We start from the raw sequence: 21982 nt of genomic DNA, 5'->3' as shown, positions 1-21982 counted from the left end.
GGAATGTTTATCATTTCAGACTAGGAAAGATACAACACAGACTTAGAGGGTTTTCCAGTTCTGAGTATCTTATGTATTTTTCCCCTGTTACTCTAAATTTGTCAAACTGCACAAATTGATTCATTAGATTGAGTGTTAAGTCTACCTAAGCTAGAATGTGATAGTGGTGGGCCAGTGACTTCTTTGGAGAAGTCTCTAAAACAATCATGCTGATGAGTTTTGAAACTGGGTTCAGGGTGTCCTGAGACATCTGGGGGTTGTTGAAATAAAGTATATCTGTGGTGGATTTAAGAATTACTCTATATTTCAGATCATGATAGGTGGGATACTTAGCTCCCAAGTTTTAAAGAATTTAGAATAGTGCTGCCTTTCTCAAATATTGTTATATAATTGATTATACAGCATACCTTTTGTTATGGGGTCTACACAGTAACAATCTATTTTCAATGTCTGACCTTCACTAGCCCCTGAGCTCCATGAAGACAAGAATAATGGCTTATGGGAATGCACAATTGTTTGTTGAATAAATAATTGAATAAATGAGAGAAAAAAGAGTTTATTGTGAGCATTTTATTAAAAAAAGAAAAATGCTACTTCTTGATAGAAAGATTAAATAAAGTCATTTCCCAATAATAAAGTTAAAACAAAATTTGAAATAATATAATGTACTGAAGTTTTAAGTTCGGTGGGAAATCTGTGGCTTTAAGAAGGAAGAAATAGACTATACTTTTTAAAGATAGAAAGCACGGCATGCCCTCCAAAATTAACCTAGTGGAACATGGTATGTAAAGTCTCCCAAACCCATCAATTTTAGCCTTACTTTATAGTAATATACACTTTTTATTGCCAAAGTAAATTAGGACAACGATCTGGGTAAAATAATACTCTTGAGCTGGATAAGAAAGACTTTGATTTTGTTGCCAAATTTAAAGCAATGACCTTCGTTCTAAGTGTGAAAGCAGCGTATCATTGTTGTATAAAGACATGAGTGAACCCCACTGAAACTTCCACCGTGAGGTTCTGTCATACCAGCTCAAATAGTGAGTAATCAGGAATGGTTCAACACATTGAACATTCTTTTGGCATGGTGATCCTTTTGTCAGATCAGAATCATTATGACTAGAACTGAAAATTGAGTGCCAGTCATGGCAGGATATTTAGATTTCTTCAACCCATGAATCTTTTTACATTGCCACTGTGTCTATTTTCAAGAGGGATGGTTCAGACTCAGGCTTAAAGGATTAAAAAACTCTCTCCAGCACTTACAGTGAGTCTGTAGACAAGTTCCTGAGCCTTTCAGGGCCTCAAGTCCTCTGTAAGCTAGGGTAATAATTGTACCTGCCTCATAAAAGATTAAATGGGAAAATACTCAGTAAATGTTGCTTATTTTTATTTTTCTCTGTGATGATTGTTTCAAACTCCATTACCATTTCTAGATCTTTCATTTCCTTAAGGTTTTCAGTAGTCAGCCCAAACTTTTAACATTCCTCGTTGTGGATCACAGTAGCCTAAAGAGTCTAGTTTGCCAAAACTATTTGCTACATCTTATAGATAAATTAAATCATGCTTGGGGTGTATGTGTGTGTCTATATATAAAAGAGCCTCAACCCTGAGTCTTACCACAGTGAAAGCAGGTGGACCCCACTCTTGGCTACAAGCCAAATCCTATTACTAGGCCTTATTGATTCCATGCTGGCTACAGTTGCTTCCTCTTGTTGTTGCTTTTCCTTCTCACCTCTTAAGGGAGTTGGAAAACTCTAAATTCAACTTATGAAAGAATATGAAAGTGCTTCTATTATTTGTATATTTCCCAGAAACTAACCTTATAGAAGTCATTTCCTAAGTTATAAAGAAATACTTTTTTTTTCCTGAATTTTTCATCACATGAATAAAACTGGGTTTTCCATTATGATCATACAACACAAACCACCAGACTGTAAAACTAACATTTTTCAGTTGGGTTTCTTGCTTACTATTTTCAAAGTGACTGTTTTCTTGTCCTGCGACAGTGTTCAGGGTGAGAACCACGGTGAGGTATGACCCCAGATGGAGCAGGATGAATTAGTCATTATGTGCTAGGAGCACGAGCAGTCAGTGAATTCTTTCAGGGTGCTTCTTCAGAAATTGTCTCGGTGGACTTACTGGTAACTTGTAATTGTCAAGCTTAGGAATTCCCTCCCATCTAGATGTCTGAATAAAATGTTTAGAAGTTTCTCAAACAAGAGTAGTTTGGGCAGCCTCTTTGTCATAATCATTTTCTTTCTTGCACAATTTAAACTTAGTTTTGATATTTTTCAGCGGAAGTTGTTATTATTGCGTTGATTTTAAATCTGTTTCACAATAAGGGATTTAAGTGGATGATCCCTAAAGCTTTGTTCAGCTTGAAAATTATATGGTCAAAGTTTACCTTTTAGTAGTTTCATTTTCAAGATTTCCCCACAGTGTTATGCGATTCCTTATTGATTTATTCGACAGAAGAACAGCATATTCCTTCAATTAAAGACTCCCCAAATAATTATATCATCATGAGTAGTCAATTGCTAAGAATTTGAACTTTTATATGAACACAATCAAGTCATAATTATCTCTCCACTGTGGCCAAAATTAATCCAGTAAAATATTGTTAGGACATTGTATTTTTTTTCAGGGCCATAGCTGTTAAAGGTCTCTCAACTAGAAAAATTTAAATATGCTCCAGTCCCTTCCATCTTGAAAACAAGCAAACAATAAAACCAATAATCCTGATGGCTTTTCTAGCTACTACTTTACCTGTCTCGACTGCTTCACAGTTTCGACCACCTGCTTTCACAAGGAACATTTATAACCTCTTAATTTTGAAATTCAGTAACATCTTTTGGGTCTTTGACTTATTTGACCTGATTTGTGTCTGACTCTGTTTATCATTTAATTTTTTCACCACTTGGTTCTGTGATACTATGGCCTAGTAGGCCTGTTTCTGTTCTCAGCCCCTTCGCACACTTCCTAGTCTTTGAGGCTTTTCCCAAGGTTCAACCCTTAAGCCACTCTCTGTAGCTTTTCAGACTGTTTTACAGAAGCCCTGGCCCACTCTAGGCCAGGTGCGGTGGCTCATACCTGTAATCCCAGCATTTTGGGAGGCCAAGGCAAGCAGATGACTTGAGCCCAGGAGTTTGAGACCAGCCTGGGCAACATAGTGAAACCCTATCTCTACAAAAAAATACAAAAACATTAGCCAGGTGTGGCAGCACACACCTGTGGTCCCAGCTGCTCAGGAGGCTGAGGTGGGAGGATGGCTTAAGTCTGGGAGGTCAAGGCTGCAATGAGCCTTGATCGTGCCACGGCACTGCAGCCTGGGTGATAGAGCAAGACCCTGTCTCAAAAAAATAAATGAATAAATAAAGAGTCACTCTAGCTGCTAATGATGCTAATAGTCTTCCATACTAGTTTTTCAGTTCACATATTCCCATGGATTCTACATCTATGTATGCAAATGTCTACTTGGACATTTCTATCCAGTTGTTTCTAAGGCACTTCAAACTTAGTTCGCTCTAAAACCGAATATATTTCCTCTCAACTTGGTTTTCCTCTTTTCCACCTCACAAATGTGTACTGATTACTGAAGATCCACTGCAAGTGTCTCCACTGTCAGAGCTTCCTTAATAACTACTCTTCTCTTTCCTGTGGACTCTATGGTAATTTGTACTACAGCACTTTTCATACTTCCTCCAAGCCCAGTATTCTTTAAGATCATAAAACACATTTGTGTACCTTTGCATACAGCCCAGTGCCTGGTGTGTGATAGGTGCATGGTAAATGATTGTTGAATAGGTTAACAGATGACATAAATAGCAAATTATAGATATTGAAATAGGAAAAAATATATTTCACCAGGTAGAAAAGTGTATAAGTGGTTAGATATTAAAAAGATACTTTTTAGAGTGTTATAGAAAATAAAATGATCAGTCTTAGTGATTAGATGTAGCCTCTGGGACCTCAGAAGTGAAGAGAAGCCTCTAGTTCCTTTCATAGACTTGGGGTTGAACTGGTGCTTTCACTTGATTTAAATAAAGATCAGTTCATGGAATGGCAGCAGCAGTTATTTGGGTGACTTTTCTAGCTATTTCAAAAGCATCAGAATGGACAGAGCAGAGCCCAACTATTTGTTTCAGATTTTTTTTTTTTTTTGAGACAGCATCTGGATCTGTTGCCCAGGCTGGAGTGCAGTGGCACAATCACAGCTCACTGCAATCTTAACTTCCCAGATGCAAGCAATCCTCCCACCTCAGCCACCTGAGTAGCTAGGACTGCAGGTGCACCATGCCCCAGTTGAATTTTTTTTAATTTTTATTTTTTAGAGACAGAGTCTCACTATGTTGCTCAGGCTGGTCTTGAACTCCTGGGCTCAGACAATCTTCCCACCTTGGCTTCCCAAAGTGCTGAGATTACAGATGTGAGCTGCCATGCCCAGCCTTTAGGAAAATATTCAGGTGCAATTCTTTCCTAAACATACTTCCTCCCTATTTCTTCTACACTTCCAAATACAGCTATGTGTGTCAGGAAAAGAGGATATGAATGCTTTCGTTTACTTAAGCAGTAAAAAATAATGATTTCATTTGCAGAAGTGATACCTTCCCCCACCCCACATCCATAGATAAGACTGTATTTGTGTGCTAATCATACCCACTTAAAGTTATCTCTAAATCCACTAATATTAAGTTCATTCTTGGTGCAGTAGCTTCATCACAGTTCATTGACGTTAACATTAGAAAAAGTTTGTTATTGGAATCCTTATGTTGTTAGGATTAGCCTCTAACTAAATGGAACAGGTATCTGGTTACCATGGGATAATCCTTTGTTAATATTAAATATAAGAAGTCTTAGCAGTGAAGACTGATTTGTGACAGTCCTGTATTTAGGATTAAGTTCTCTGCACTGTGATGCTGAACCATTGCAGAATTATGTTATATAACTGTGTTTCCTTTTGGCTTTCATAAAAATAAGAAACATGTTTCCTGAGGTCATCTTACATTGAGCAAAAATGTTAAATACATGAATAAAAATTCCACTAAGCTTTTTTTTAATATTAGTAGACTTCACATAGATTTGTAGTCTTGATATATTTTGGAGTCTTATACTGGTTCGGTAGTCTTTTATGAAGAACAACAAACAAAACATCCTGTTTTTATAATGTTCAGCACAAATCCCAGTGGAATTATTACAGAAATAGCTGAAGTTCTTCCTATATCAGTTAGCAGTTGTTTAATTTTCATTATTTATTGTTACTCTTCAAAGTCATTTTTGGAAGTGTGACTGTAACAAAATTGATTTTGTCATCAGGCACCGAAGTCCTGCTAAGTGTTAATTGCCCAGGGTTTTTATAAGGAGTTTGGAGATAACTCAAGGCCCACTACCATAGCAGCAGTGACCATTTTAAATCGCAAATATGTGTGAAACTCTTAAACTCTTTTTCGTCTTTTTTTTTTCTAGCATTTCATGGCTTCATATTTCGGAGACTTAGTGGGATTACTTTAAGTGTTTGCTTATGTTAAAATAAGGGAAAACCGAATAGAAAAGATGTTTTTAAAGGGTTGTAATATGGCTTTAGGACTGGTGAAGGAGCCAGAAAGATGATTTGGAAGCTGAAAATAGCTCTATGTTTTATGCAATCAAGTAAAACTCTGTACCTTGGCATTCCCCGCACCAGATTAGCGAGGAGTTGGAAGTGATTCCACCCCCAACATGCCGTTATGGATGACACGCTGGGCTATGACAAACTGCTGGCTTAATGGAGCATGTGCTGCTGGGAGAATAACCCTGAGGTACCGGGTGGATTAGAGTTGAGTGACCTCAACTCATATTCATTTCCTCTGAAAGGAAAACTGACCAGTCCTCTCTGTTTTAATGAGCATGTTTGCAGCATGGCTTCTCAAAGCAGGGCCAGTCGCTTCAGGGGCAGAAGTGCACCATATTTCTGTTTGGTGCCAGCTTTACCTGCATAGCCTTCACAGCACCTTATCCTGGTCCTTAAGAATTGCAGATTAAGACCACAGAACAGAGGGAGATGGATATTTCTTTTACACTCTTACAGGTTTTTTTTTTTTTCCTTAGTTTGTTTTTGGTGTGTTGTTTTGCAAAACGCTGTGAAATAAGTGAGGACATAAGATGATTCCTGAACTATTTCTGTTGAGCAAGTGGGTAAACCTTTCGTGGTAGAAGAACCAGAACCTCATCAGTCCAAGAGGCTGAGTCATCTTTGTAACTGAGAGGTTCATGCTTCACCTTAAGTCCTTGGTACCTAAAATGAGACTGTATGATGTGCCCTGTGAAATCAATGAAACTGTCAGGTTATAATTAACGTGTGGTGCTACTCTAATTAAACAGAATTGATGGGAAATATCTGGGAGGATAGTAGCAATGGAACAATGATGTTTGCATTTAAATGATCTTAATTACTCCTTAGACTTAATGCCCTATTAAGGGGACCGGGAGAATGTCACATCGCACTTAGCTGTATTGTGTTAGACAGTGGCCGCTGGCCGGGAAGGACCAGAGTGCATTAAGCTTGCATTGTGGTGTCTGCCTTTGCAGACAGAAGGTTTGAGAATGTATATTCTGTTCTTTTTTCTTTTTTTTTCTTCAAAGGAAATTAAATCACAGCCCTGACAGGAGAGGGTAAAATCTCTGAGAAGACCTCCCCAGTGCCTGGAATTTACAGACTCTACCACGTCCCAGTTTGCTATTGTCCTAAGGCAACACACTCCCCTGCCGCTCTCAGGCGTCTTTGGCGGCTGGCCAGCCTCCCAGGGCCTCTGGCTTTGATGTGTGGTGCAGGCTGTCCTCAGGCCAGGCTGTTGTTGCCGTGGCCTGGACTTCGCTCACGCTGGATGCCAGGAGGGATGTCCTGTCTGCAATATACATTTCGACAGCCTGACAGTCCTAGTGATCGTACTGCGGCAGGGGGAGCCTGCCTTTGTCTCAGCCACAAGTGGCTGTCCCCAGCCGCTTAGCTTTGCTGTGCTCTCTTTTGGTGTCTGCGGAAGACGAGTTTGCACCCAGCTTGTTGTCTGGGGGAGGGCCTCTCTGCCTGGGGAAGACAGCAGCTCTGCCAGGATGCTGTCAATCTGAAAAGCCTCCTTGGCAGGGCTCTGGGGAACCAACCCGGCGAGTTGAACAGCTTCCTCTGGGGACATTGCATCGACCTTCATTTGATCTAAGCCTGGCAGCCTGGTTAGTGAGGACATCAATTCTGGCTCGGGAAATCTTCCTTAACTGAACCTTTGTTTCCACCGTGGTCCCAGGCTTGTAGTTAGAAGTCTGTGCTGTTGCAAATTTAACACTGTAACTTCTGGTAATATCTATGTGTAATTCTAAAAGCAGGTGACACATAAACACAGATGATTATAGTGATAGGTACCAAGGAGGAAAAAATGGGACTACACCTAATAATTAGTCAAAAGACATACATATATATACACACACACACTTTGAAGAGAGAAAGAGAGAGAGGGAGGGAGAGAGAACTTATTGTTGATTAATTGTTTTCAGAAGAGCCACTTCAATTCCAATAAGAATCACCTCAGAGAACTGAAAGCAAACCATATCTGCTTCTAGTGTCTATGACACACCTTGCACTGTGCCTTAATAGGATTACTAATATTTACCACAGAGGAGGAAGTCTTGCTTCTTTTCTTGCAAAACCCCTCCCCCAAATCTGTCTCTTCACCAACAGTTATTTGTTTGTATTAAGTTTCATGATGTCCCAAGATTTTTGTTTGTTTTTGTTGTTTTCTTAATGTAAATTTTTTCATAATGAGAACACGTTACATTTTTGACAAACCAGCATGAAAAATCTTATCAGCTCTTTTCTGCAGTAGATGCAGCATGCAGCCTGCAAAGACCCCATGTCCAGGTTAGGCCAGGACACCTGAACAGGACCAGGCTAGAAAGGGGAAGAGATTTGTAGAAGACACACTTCATGGTCTCACTAGGGTGTGCCTGTTTGCATTTTGTTTATTGTTTTTTTTGCAACCATTCATATCTGTTTATTGTTTTTGCAACCATTCATAGGTAGCAGTAATTTAGCATGCTCATATTAATATTTTTTTTCTTGTCACTAGTGAGTGTTTGCATGTGTGTGTGCATTGGATTGACGGGAGGGAAGGTAACTCTGTTGGTACATCCTGAATACTAGGATCTTGTTCAGCCCAATCGCAGTGATACAGGTATCTTGTAACATTCAAGCCTTGATGCTTTGAAATAGCAGTTTTGCCATAATTCATTGCCTAAATTCTGACTTCCTTACTAAGAACAGGAAGCATAGTGAAGTTTGGTAAGACAGAAACATAGCTCGGACAGTAACTGTGGCTAAACCATAGTCATGGCATTTAACATTAATATGAAACATAAGATTTGTAAGTCTTCCAAATACCATTTCTTAACGCTTACAATAAGATGACGAATTTCATAGTTCCCAAGACGAAAAGATGGGAAGAGAACTTAGTGAGATTGCTGATCTGACTTAGGAGAGCTAAAATATTAGGTTTCTCTTTCAAATACTTCCCTCTTGCAGCTTGCAAGTATGCTCATCCCTCTGCAATTATCGTCATTAAAAAAAAAAAAAAGTTTAGAGATTGAATGTTTATGTTTGTATTGACCTGTGGAATCCTCGGTTGCTTTTCTGCTGAATCCATTGTGCAGTACCCAACATATTGTGGGTTGGTAGGAAAAACTCTTTAAGATTAAAAAAAACACGTAAGGTACAATTCATTAATAATTTCATTCTTTTTCTGGATATGTTTTCTTCCCATTGTCAGCCAGTGTGGGAGAAAAGAGAAGAATGGAAGAATATTGCTGGAGTTGAGGGTGTTGTGTGGGTATGTGCCATCCGAAAGTATGTTACAGGAGAAAACAATTATTTTTATAATAAAAGTAAAATTCAAGTACTCGAAGTAACAGATTATTAAATCCATTGTAGTGAAAAGTTATGGTTCTAATGCTCTAAAAGTCTTAATCATTAAAGACATATGTTAACCAAAGGCATACATATGCATAAATATATGTACAAAAATGGTAATTTTGTGCTCCCATGCTCAAACCTAAAATGTCATTCATAACACTATTGCTGCTGCCAATGGAGAAAATTTGCATAAGACTAAGGCAAAACTACCCATTCTTTCCTGTCCTGGAATAGAATTATAATTTCCAAACCGACAAATTTTAAACAAGGCCAGAGTTTCCTTTCACCTGGTTCAAAGTGAATTCTGATTAAAAGCTTCCAATGATAATATCTATAACCACAAAGCAGGCTCACCATAGCTTTCTCTTGTGGGAACTCTAGGCTCTCCCTTCTAGAATTGCCCTTAGTGGTGGCCTGCTCTTTCTTTCTCCACATCCACCCCTTACCTCAACTTGGGGCTGCACACGTCCAGCTTGCTCTATGACTCCGTTTGCGACCACTCTAGTCCCTACAGAACTCTTCCTGTTCTCAACTCCTATTATCCTTAGAGTCTTTTTCACACATTTAGCTTTTATTATTTTAAAACATACTTTTTTCTGTATTGGCTCAGGTCACATGTAATGTACTTTATTATAACAACTGGCACAGGTACCTAGCAAGTGTTCTTAATTGGTTGATTGTGATTTCTGGTGTCTGGCTATTAGGAAACTATTGTTACAGACTACAGTCTTGCTTCTCAAAGTGTAGACCAGCGAACTTATCACCTGGGAACTTTTGGGGTTCCACGTAGACTTTCGGAATCAGAACCCATATTTTTAACAAGCTCCCTGGTGACTCATCTACATGTGAAAATATTATAAAGCACTGCTGAGGAAGGTCCCTCTCTTGGGAAAGGGTAGAGCCCCTATAGACATTCAGCTTTCCCTTCGTGCAAGTGTTTTCCTGTTGTGATTTAGGTATCTGGTCGTAGCAGACAACAGCTCGCTCTTACTGTAGCTACGATGTTGTCAGTTTCATCTTTACACAGAATGAATCATGTTTAAATATGGCCAGGGGGCTCTGTCTGAGGTCACCAGGAATGTATTTGTATTCTGATTCAAGACAACCACCAGATCCTAATCACTAATATCTCTTTAAATGGCCTTTAAAAAAAAATCTTATACTAAGAAGCAGAAAGTACGATTTCCTTTTCCTTAGTTACTTTTTTTTTTTCACTTAAAGTGCTTACACCCACTCAGCTTGCTATTTTGAACTCTGGGAAAGAAAATTTGTGGGCATCTTGCAGTCTTTCAGGAAACAAGGCTTAAATTAAATATTTGCCACATTTTCTACGTGGTTCTTCAGGAAAGTGGAGAAGCACATCACTCCTTCTTTCACTCAACTTGACAAACTTGACACATAGTGTGACTTTCAAAGTGTGGATGGCAAACAGTTTCAGTTCTTATTTGCCTATCTGCACACAGACGTTCAGGTCTTTTTTTTTCCTTCCCATTTTTTCTTTTTGTCCTTCTCTTCCCTTTCAGTACAGTGTCTAGAATTCTTCATGTGCCATATCGGTTATGTAAACCATAAGATTCCTTGAGAGTACCTGGCTTTGTGAAATCAAGGAAGATAGCACGTGGATTTAGTTAACATGCACAACAAAATTTAGACTGTTTTCAGTCAATCTTAGGTTTAACATATTTTATTTATAATTTTAAGTGATTTATATTTCTGCACTTTTTCTCTATCTTTGAACTCAAAACTGTTTCACAGATAGCAGAAATAAGAGACAATGGTGGGCGGAAGGGAAGGAGGAGGGCTCTAGCTAACCGAAGCCATTCAGCTGTGTTTTAAAGGAACTCGGGGCTTTGTCGTGTAAATCTTCTAAGGAATAGAATGGTTACATGGGATATTATTTTGTGGTGGTGATATTGTTTACATGCAGTTTTAATTTCATTTTGATCAAGGAAATGAAGATATTTTATTTAAGATAGGATTTTAAGTACTTATCTTCTATTTAATCAGCATTTTCCGGCACGTAAAGGAAGTGATTTAGGGAACCTTGTGAGGAATTAACACAATTTAATTGCTGGACATGAAGAATGAAGTATTTCCAAGCAAGTGAAATGGAAATGAGGAAAGACAGAGAATCAGGAGACTTGCAGAATATAAATGTCTATTGAATATAAACGTTAAAATGTCGTTTATGTAGAGATTCATAATAATATGCTATTTTTTTAAACATGGGACAACAAAATGTTGAAAAGATGCATATATATATAATTCAACTCAATTTTAATCAGACTGCTCATGGGAATATTCTGAGTACGACTGAATATGGAGGTCAAACAGTACACTTAATTAAATAATATGATCTGGAAAAATGGGTGAAAATTTCCCACATATACTCATGCAGAAAAGAAAATATCGATGAACATTTGAAAAAAGAAAATGAAGAGTAGAATCTAGCTCTACCATGGATTTGAACATACTATGAAACAACAGTAATTAAAACTAACACACACACACTAAGTTCATGTGATTATGCACATGAAAATGACCTAACACAATGACAGTCACATCATACTGGCAGTCTGAACAAAAGTTCCATTTTAAATATGTAGATTGATGTAACTAAATGGTGAGCCCAGAAATAGACATATTATAATACAACATAGTAAAGCAAGCTTATAGAAAGATGTGTGAGGAAGGAAAACTTAGTAAATAGTATTATGGATAATTTGGAATTGGTCAGAACTATTTGAATACATACCTTATGCTATGGATCTAAATATATGCCAGATATATTAAGTGGTTAAAACAAATTTACAGAAAAAAGTATAAAAAATTAATATGTATTACATAAAACATCATTTAAGTTCATAAGAAGAACTATGACCTAAAGGTAGTCAAATTATATGAGTAGATACATTTTTATATTAGAGGTGAAAGACAATAAAATAATTTTTAAATAAGAGAATAATTATGGTCACCATTAAAATAAAAATGACACCCTTAAATATCATATTACATTAAATAAGCCTCTGAAAAGAAATTTTGATTACATGCAATGGTGAGGAAGTTTGGTGAAAGTAGAATGCACATCTACTGCTGGTGGCTTTGTAGATAATTTCAATCTCTTGAAATCAATATGGCCATAAATATGAAGTCCATTATAAACATATTTTTGCCTTTCAATTTGATAATCCTATTTTTGATAATATTCTAAGAAAAAACAGTATTGGTGGTACTGAAAATGAGTGAGAACATTTGAAATGTTGCCACATATAAGAATTATGAAGGAAATAACTTTATGTTAGCTTTAAGGAATATCATATGGCTAGTAAAAATGAAAACTGAATTTCATGGAAGTAATATACTTATGAAATGTTAAATTAAAAAATCAGAATACACAATTATGTGTGCATTATGAGGACATCTCTGTGAAAATATGCTTACATGGGGACAAATAATAGATTAAAATTTTTAAAAATGAAAAGAATTGTGTTTGGGTGATGGGATAAATGGTGTTTTTCTGGTTAAAAATGTCTTCAATGTTGTTAAGTGTTTACAAGGAAAAATAATATTAATATAAATAAATAAGGATAGCTATACTAATTAGCCACAAGGGGAGGGCTTTTCAAGTGTCACTTTGAAACCCTGCAAAATAGTTAAGATGTCTTGGGCGTATAACTGTGTCAAGGTATTCTTGATTTCCCTATTTTAATTGGCCACTTCTCCACTGGGTTTGTGAAGAGACAAGTTGATTGTAACCATGATGAAGGGGGTACTCTGGAGCCCGTGGTATTTGAGGTCTGTTCTCTCTCACTCTGAACTCATTACTCTCCCCTTTTCCTTCCCATCCTAAGCTGATAAGCAAGTTTAACGTAGTTGATGTTCAGTAAACTCCTGCTAGCCATGATTGAATTTTTGCCTATGAGAGGCACAGTGGCTCTACGATTTAAAGGGGAAAACGTAGAATAGTAGTCAGGAAAACTGCTTCTAGCTGCATGACCTTGTGCAAGTGACCTTCTGGGCTTCAGTTTCATTGTCAATCACCAAGGAGAGTGTTTGATAACTATTAAGAGTTGTTTAGGTCTATAGAGACATTATGATTCACAGGCTTACTCCAGAGTGTGGTCGCTACTCTAGAGGGCTCCTCAAAAAGCTCATTTACTGTGATCAGTATTGCAACAGTATGGTCAATTCAACTGCTCCCAGGGAGTGTCCTGGTGAACTCAGGGAGCATAGTTCCTGTGTACTACTCCCAGTAGACCACTCAGCTAGAGAAAGTCACTCAAGCCCAGCATTGTGTGTACATCTGATTTATTACATGCAAATAACTGAAACAAACCAATTGGTGACAAGCATGATCAAATATTAGCTAATGATAAATTGCTCCATTGTTTAGACCGTGTAACATATAACTGAAATACAAAGGTCAGATGTACTTAGATTTTCTGATAGAGCCAAAAAACACTAGAGTCCCTCCCCCAACCCCCAACTCCTGCCCAGGTTGGTAAGGCAGGCAATAAAAACAAATTAAAAGTAAGGAAGTTTAGATTCAATGACTTTCATCAGGTTATAAAATTATTTGAGGTGTTGAACTGCTGTGTGGTGTAGCGATTGTAGGCCATTTACCATCGTGTGTTTATTTTCCTTTCATTATATGTGGTTATTTTTAAGGAAGTGAACATTTCTAAATAAATGTTATATTGTGGTTTGTACGCGAGGCTTACCTGTTGTACAGGCAACAGATCTGCTTCTTCTGGGCTAATCAGTAGCAGTCATTTAGCTGAATCATCCATACGGGTGACTAATATATTTTGTACTTAGTGCTTTTGAACGTTGATATGAGGTGCCCATTACTACCACTTTTAGGTACTCTATGGGAACACTGAAAAATTCCTAAGTAGTTTGAAGTCACTGACCACTTAGACAACCAGTTAGAAACGAGGGCATAGTTGCTGCCATACAGGTGAAAAACCATTTAACGTATTGCTTAATAACTGGTTATCTTTAGGAAATGTAAGACCTCTTATGAGGCAAGAATTACATAATTTTAGAAAACAATACCCTACCTAAAAATGAAGAGGGGCTGAAAAAGACTTTTGTGTAAGTCAGTTTTACATTGTACACCGAGAAATCAATGAGAAAGGATTTTTAAGAATCTTGAAGTTTGTCCTGCATCTTGAAGGGAGTGCCCTACCTCTTTCTTGGAAAGTGACTAACAGAAAGAAAAGTTATGCTGGCTTCTGCACGAAACCATCCTGGGAAGTATTGAGAAGTGATATTATGAAGCTAGCTACCAAATATTATTTGAGAGAGGCTTTGTAACTTTTGCATAAAATGTTAGGAAAAGTACAGAAATATTTTCGCCGCTCTAGATATTCAAATGCGAAAAATGTGTGTGTTGAGTCATTTTGCAGTTGTTTAGGTGATTGTGTTTGTTGATTCAGTATAATTTTAAATAACCAAACCATTTGACATTTGTCTCGTCACGTTTATGGCAAGAACCCTGGAATAAAGATTATTTATCTCTGTTAATGAAGAAGTCTTTTGAGACCATGTCCAAATGAGTTTCCTAAATAATTGTTTCTTGAATAGCAGTAAGACTAGAATCTAGACACAGGTTTTCTTGAAAGTGAAAACATATTTCCCATGACTACGTGGATTTCTAGTTAGTATGTATAGTTACTGCTATTTGTCTTCTGTATTGTTAGCAGCATCTTTTGTTTTGTTCTTTTCTGGAGCAACTACCTTCTAATACTAGTGGATAACATCTGTTTCAACCTTTATTTTTTAATACTGAGATTATCAATTAATGTTGTTAATGTGGTTAGTGGGTTTGGGGGAGTGGCAGTGCATGGCTAATTCCAAATTGCACAATAAAAAAATCTCGTGCTTATGGCTTCGGAATAAGTTTTTGAACTTTCACTTGAATATGATTGTGTTTGATGTTCAGAGACTTTTTGAAATATTAGTATGTTTGAACATACTAAGTCTAACCTGGGAAGATCTAATTTGGGAATAGCTAGAAACTGTCCAATTTTCTATTTCACTCTTCTGCTCAGCCCTCTAGCATTCATTTTAGGCTCTCTCTAGTTGAGTTAATGCTTGCTTTCTCTCAAACTTTTTCTTAGAGGTGAGATAGTAATTTAATGTTTGAATTTCAGGAAAAGTGCTTCTACTGGCAAAGTGAATGGAATAAACTAATATTGTTTATAAATAATAATTAAGCTATTTGTGAGTCCTTAGGAGAGTAAACACTTTCTGTGGAGACAAGGTGTAACATTCTCGGAATGATTTGGAAATCCATGCTAGCGAATTATCTCCAAGACTTCTTGGCCATTTTTATGTTTAAATGATCTGTCTAGATATTAGTTTCTATTTCTCAACAGAGATTGCATGTAGCTAGGGCTTAATGGCTTTCAGGAACTGTCACCTACAAATTTTCATTGCATCAGTAAATTAGAAGAATCAATGAGTGTAACTCCAAAGCAATAAATTGCATTTTCCCCCATCTCTAATTTTAATGTCTTAACTGACATTATATAACTATTATTTCCACCTGCCAATAACAAACTCTTCTGTTCTCACACTTTGTTGTATTCTTTTATTGTTTTCTCTATGCTTGAACATTCATTTTACCCCAAACTAGAAAATTTAACTTAATTCCTAGACGCTTTTGTTGTTTTATAGCTTTAAGTAGCACAGTAACTTAGGAAAAGATAGTATAATATCATAATAGTCTGGATTTGATTTTTGCGTTATTAATGTATAGATCATATAATCATGCTCTGGTTTAAATGTAATTCTTTGTTTTTTTTCTCATTAGGTGGAGCCTTTGAATTTTTTAAAAGACCATAGTAATCAGATCTACTTGAAAAATTAAGTGAATTGATTTGGTTGGGATGCTCTTTTACCGATTCTTTAACATACAGCCACTAGGTAAGTCAAGCCAAGTGCTTTCTATATGGTTTGATTTCAAAGTTATTGGAGAGATTCCTCAAGCACAATATTAAATGAGCTTTATGTGAAATTTTGACAGTAATTATTTGAGGCTCTTGAAACCTGTGATAGATGTTTTGTATGTTATCTAAATGAAAATATTCATACTTTATTGCATTTTTGGAAATATCTGATTTTAGCTGAAGATTAGAAAATGTTGTCATTTATAGTTTGAAACCAAATTCTTTTATTTGATGTATTAATGATGATTTGCTTGTTATAATCTTGAAGTAATGTAAAAATATCAGATTTTACTTTGAATAAGGTTTTTATATGTAGTTTTATTGCATTTTGTCAGATTCACATCTAAGATGTAATGAACATTTGAAATAAATTAGCATCTTTCTGTATTTTAAACCATTCTCATTTTATAGAAATCATGGTTTCTGTAATAAGAATAGAAATCTTAAGGAAGGATTGATGGATTCAGCTTCCTTGTTGCACTGTGCTGCTGTGGAAAGCTCCTGAGGTTGAGAACACATTAGTTACCAGGAGGAGTTTAGGCTTTTAGCAAATTATTGGTGCTGCCAAGACAGAATTTAGTGGGAACAGGACTTTGGCTACTGTTAAAATGTCAGTATAGTAAAGCCTGCTCTGTCAAACAGATTTTTGGCATCAGAAATTTAAATGATACTGATTTTAGGGCTTGGTAATTTTTTTAAAAAATCCAAGCAAACTCATGCTTTAATTAACCCTTTACACAGTAAAGAAAAATTGGAAAAAAAAATTGTATTCCTAATTTAGGTCACAAGATTTGAATTTCTGAAATTTTAAATGTTATTCATGATTCTAAAATTGTACAGCTTGTTACTTAATTTTCCTCCAAATAAACTGGAGCTATTTTAAAACCTGATGAATGATAACGAACAAGAGAGGAAAGTGTCTAATCATCTGGGAAGACAGCTTCTAAACTAAACCCACTAATAGTGTCTGCTTTACCTGTGAACATCTTAAGACAAGATGATGTCAGGTGGTTTTTTAGTGATAGTGTTGTAGTTTATGCAGTGCCAACAACTGCCCTAAGCTTTGTCTAAAATAATCTCCACTGCCTAAGAACTTGATTTGCTAGTGTAGCTTTTGAGCATCCAGTGTGTGTAGAAATATAAAGTGTGGACATTCCAGAGACCCCTTTTCATTTGGCCCATAAGGTTCACGATTCAGTGTTCATTTGCCACCAATAATTTTCATTGTTATGGACACATGGTGCCATTTGGAAAAAGTTTTGGATAATTAAAGGGATATGAGGCAGTTAGACGAAAAACCCATTAGGAAGACAGATATTTAAAAGTGTGAAAAGCAAGGCCTTAATTTTTTCAATAGCTACAATAAATGTTAGAAGATTAAAATTAATAATCTGAACCACTAACTTAAATGTCTTTGTTTGCCACATTTAATTTTCCATCTACTCCCAAATTTGGCTTTTACAGTTATTTCCAAAGTCTCCTAAGTGTTAAGTGACATTTAAATTGGTGGTACCTAATTTAAACTATGTTCAAGCGACTGTTTTATCAGTGCCTCTTGAGAATGGACATGGCCTGGACATTGAGTGCAGATGGCCTTCTTGCTTATTGCACTGTGAGTTCTGGACTCCTCTGGTTGAGTCAGCTCATTGGGGTCACTGTGCTTTGAAACAATTGTTTTGCGTTAAATAAGGATGCTGCTTAGTTCCTAAGGCTCTATGAGGATTAAATACCTGGCAGGTACTAGGAGTTCATGGTAGTGGTTATGATGATGGTGATTAATAGGGGTAATAGTCATTGCAGTCACTGGTTAAATGTAACCAGGATTAGATTTCATTTATCACGTGACTGATTCTTTAGCCTGTCAACATGGTCTTCACTCAAAGAGCTAGGTATATTTTCTCAATTAAATCAAATACTTCTTTTGGTAAGGAAGGACTTCATATGGAATCGGTAAGCATTTTCATGATGCATATGGAATACATACTCAGCAACCTCTTGGTGACTTTATCAATGAACCTGGCCCTGTGCATTAGCCCAAATGAGGATTTTTTTCAATATAACTTTTTTTACAAATAATAAATTTTAAAAATGTGCTCAACTCCTCCCACCACAAATAGGTAGTAAATAGAAAACAGTTTGCAAAGTAAGAAAGGAACATTCTCATCCATAGACTATTCTTCCTTTTATGGTACTTTTTGAAAAGTTAGTAAATACGAATTATTATTTTTTATAATAATGTTGCTTTGCATGTCCTGGCATTTTCCTTCAAGCAGTGAATGCTTTTGACTGGTCTTGACATTATTCATTTTAAAGTGATATTAGCTGGAGTCTGGACTTTTAAACACATGGGTGATCAGATTTATATGCTGTCACTACATTGGATATATTTATTTAGGAATTATGTAAGTGATATTCCTTCCTAAAAAAAGAAGGTGAAAATTATTAAGACTCTCATAAACTTGAAAATATTGGGTTAAAGAGCAGTAATTAATTTGCTGATAGTTATGCAATTATTACTGTTAGTAATTTTTGGAATCAGACATCACTGAAGTCTTACTTTAAATTAGGAAGTCCAAAATACATAATTCTATGTTCTGTGGAAATTGCTATATTTTTTGATTTCCCCAAACCTTTTCTTCATCTGTTTATCTCTCCTTTCTCTTTGATATGCCTTTATATGTTTTTTCTTATTATTACTTATACCAATTAGGAAAATGAAAAGGAAGAAAACCGTTTTAGTTCATTCTATTTGGATACATTTTAGCTGGTCTTATAACAATTTGATAAGGGTGCAAATTAGATTTGCTATCTTTTATCTCTGGGTGTACTATAACTTCTGCTATCACAGATCATTCAGAGTAGACCTTATAAGTTTCAGTATATTGTGGCCTTCAAAATGTATCCTATTGTACAGGACTTCCTTTTATATTTTTATAGCTCTTCAGATGCACAGAAGTCTTCTGTTTGGTTCCTTGTATTTTAAGATAACAGAAGAGTCTATCAGTATTTATGTTTGAGTATTAATATTTACAAACTGATGTGAAAATGTGGACTCTTATGTGTGCTCTAGATTTCTTCTGGCCTCCTTACAGACTGCCCTTTGTTTTGCTATTCTAGCTTAGGTGAGTGGAGCCCATTACTGTTAGCTTGTTTGAGCTACATGGCTTCATTTTTCCAAAATTATTTTCTTATTTTTTCTTATTCACAATTTGACTCTTCCTGCTTTGTTTTTCAAGTATTTTACCTGGTTATACCTTCATTCATTCATGCACTCAATAACTTTTCATTCACATATTCATCATTCCATCAGTAAGTATTAACTAAACCAGTAGTATGAGCAAATCTCATTTTGTTCCACAAGCATGCTGTGGCCATCTGAAACCCTGACTGAAGGCTTCTTTCCTATCATTTCATAGTATTTCCTTCTGTCTATCCTTCCTGTCTCCTTCAGTTTGCAGTATAGGGTGGCTGTGTGAAGGAGCCTCTCATTTTTCACTCTCCATGCAAAACCTACACAGTGGATCTTAGCGACTGATCATATGCCTTGTTTCTATGATGTCATGAATTAATATTTGTGTAATGACTTACACTCTGTCTACAAATGGCTTCCATGTGCATTATCTCATTTGAAGCAATAACTATTATGTAGTTATTGCTCACACTTTATTTTGTGTATAAGGGACGGGAGGCTTCGTGGTGGGGGGGTTGGTTTTAGTTGAGTAATTTGCTTAAAGTCACAGCACTAGTGAGTCATAGAACCAGAATCCAACTCTGGTTCTCCCATTTTTGGCTAACATGTCAGTCACTGCCAAGTCACCAGTCTAGTTAACTGGCAGTGTTCAAATGTTGGAGCGTTGTGGATGTGGTCACTATGTTCTGTTTATTATGACTGAAATAAAGAAATAGAAGCCAGCCGTATCAAAATTTGGCGGCAGAGTCAAATCTTATAATTTTAGGGAATCTTGAGGTAGTCCAAGGAATAAAATGCTGTAGAAAGATGTGGATTGTAAATTTTCCAGCCCTCTGTCAGTTATCACCTTCTGGAAACTGAAACCTGGTGATACCAACTGTTAAATTTACCCAATCACTTCCCTGATCTGAGAATCTCATGATTTCTAAGCAATATCCCTTATGGATCAAGAATGGCCTCTGGAGTTCCGGTTCCCTTGGCAGTTACAGTTTTCACTATGAATCCTTTAATTGGATATTGGACAAAATCCCCCACATAGAGATCTTTATTTTATGTTTGAATCTGATATCACATTGACGTCTCACCCATGAATTGCCAAAAGAAAAATTCGCTTTCTTAATCGCATTTTCTACCTCATCTATTATTTGCATTTTGGGTTAATGCACTTTATTGACGTCAGTCTGGTTAATAATTTTATTGTAATATTACTTCTCTTCATGTTTGAGCTCTTTTGCCCGCATCACCCCTTAACAATTTATACTTCTCTCATGCCACTTTTTGTATGCATTTTTGTACTTGCACTTTATAATAAAGTAATTTAGGTGAAGCTTTCCTGTCATATGCCTGCACTGTAAATTGCTTGTTTGTGTCTTCTTTATTCTTAAAAATGGTGATTGAAAAAATAGTAGACATTTAATAAATATTTGTGGGGTTTAATAAAAATAATTGCTTGTGAGGTTTTTTTTTTGTTTGTTTTTGTTTTTTGTTTTTTGTTTTGAGACAGAGTTTCACTCTTGTTGCCCAGGATGGAGTGCAGTGGCACAATTTCGGCTCACTTCAGCCTGTGCCTCTTGGGTTCAAGCGATTCTCCTGCCTCAGCCTCCTAGTAGCTGGTATACAGGCACCCGCCACCATGCCCAGCTAATTTTTTGTATTTTTAGTAGAGATGGAGTTTCACCATGTTGGCCAGTCTGGTCTTGAACTCCTGACCTCAGGTGATCCGCCCACCTTGGCCTCCCAAAATGCTGTGATTATAGGTGTGAGCCACTTCACCTGGCCAAGTTTCTGTTTTAAAATTCACTCTGGGGACTGAAAATCGACACCTGGACACAGGTTTCATTTTAATTACATTTGTGAGATGAATCTGCAAGTCTGATACTTATTAAATATCCAGAGCCAGGTCATGAATACAATTTATGAATTTTTTAGTGCAAAAATTGCTCTTAAAGTAAAATAGTAACAAACCCCTTCCCCACACAGCAGAACAAACCTAAAAACCCCTACAGTCCCTGACCAGGAGGTCTCATTCTCCTTGTTTTGACTATGGCAGTAAAAATAATTGACCTCTGAAAAAATTTAATGAGATAAATTACATGTGGCCTCTGACTCTGAGGGATTCCTGTGTAGTGTGAAGGCAAAGCACAGCTGACATTGACTGCAGGACAAAGGGGCGTGGGAAGCCCCTGAAAACCTTTGAGCAGGAGAGCACTGCACTCAGAGCTACGCTTCAGGGAGAGCACTGCACTCAGAGCTACGCTTCAGGGAGATGGGTCGGGCTGGGCCCTGTTGGATGGCGGCTGAGGTGGGGTGGGGGGCAGCAGTCACTGCAAGCACAGAAGCCACTTAGGAGGCACTTCCATGAATTCAAACAAGAGCTGTCATCTCATGTTGTGCCCTGTATGTCCTCCCACACTTACATCACAGATGAAGTCACTGCATCGCAGACCTCAGTGGAGACTCGAATCCCAGGTTGAGGAAATTCTTTCTGATTTCCTCCCATATCCCCCTCAGTTCCTTACTTCTCAGGTTTTGCATCATGGTGCCCTTGTGGCTGCGTTCCACTCAAATTGTTTTTCTTAGGACCCTCCACACTTCCACAGTTCACCGCCTCTGAGAATTGTTCCTGGATCCCAGGCATGCAAGGGCACCAGGCCTGGATCTGGCCTTTGGCACTTTGCCATTTGTACCCAGAGTACTTGCTGGTCTCTTGCTTTGTGTGGTGGGAGATCAGACTGGTGTGAGGGTCTGGCAGGAGGGTAGTGATAAGGATTGACAGACACAGGCTGTATGAAGGAAAGTGTGCAGGACACCAGCGTAGGGGCTGTCTGATTGGGTCTAGGGTGAGCTTGTGTGGATGTGCGTGCATTCTGGGGGTGGGGAGCAGGAGGAAGCTGTCAGTGA

General features: G+C 37.1%; 1 protein-coding gene across 1 annotated transcript in view; it reads left to right on the top strand.

The window, feature by feature from the left end:
• The first annotated feature begins 15755 nt into the window (after window positions 1-15755).
• The window catches only part of HIVEP2 (HIVEP zinc finger 2), an 85256-nt gene continuing 79029 nt past the window's right edge, over window positions 15756-21982 (top strand). Inside the window, exon 1 of the mRNA XM_030809768.1 lies at window positions 15756-15868. The gene's annotated coding sequence lies outside the window, so the exon portion shown is untranslated. The remainder of the gene's footprint in view (window positions 15869-21982) is intronic.

The sequence above is a fragment of the Nomascus leucogenys genome, chromosome 3 (genome assembly GCF_006542625.1).
Source record: "Nomascus leucogenys isolate Asia chromosome 3, Asia_NLE_v1, whole genome shotgun sequence".
Classification (NCBI taxonomy): Eukaryota; Metazoa; Chordata; class Mammalia; order Primates; family Hylobatidae; genus Nomascus; species Nomascus leucogenys.
The sequence above is the reverse complement of the archived record's forward strand: the minus strand, read 5'-3'. Positions and strand labels throughout refer to the sequence as shown.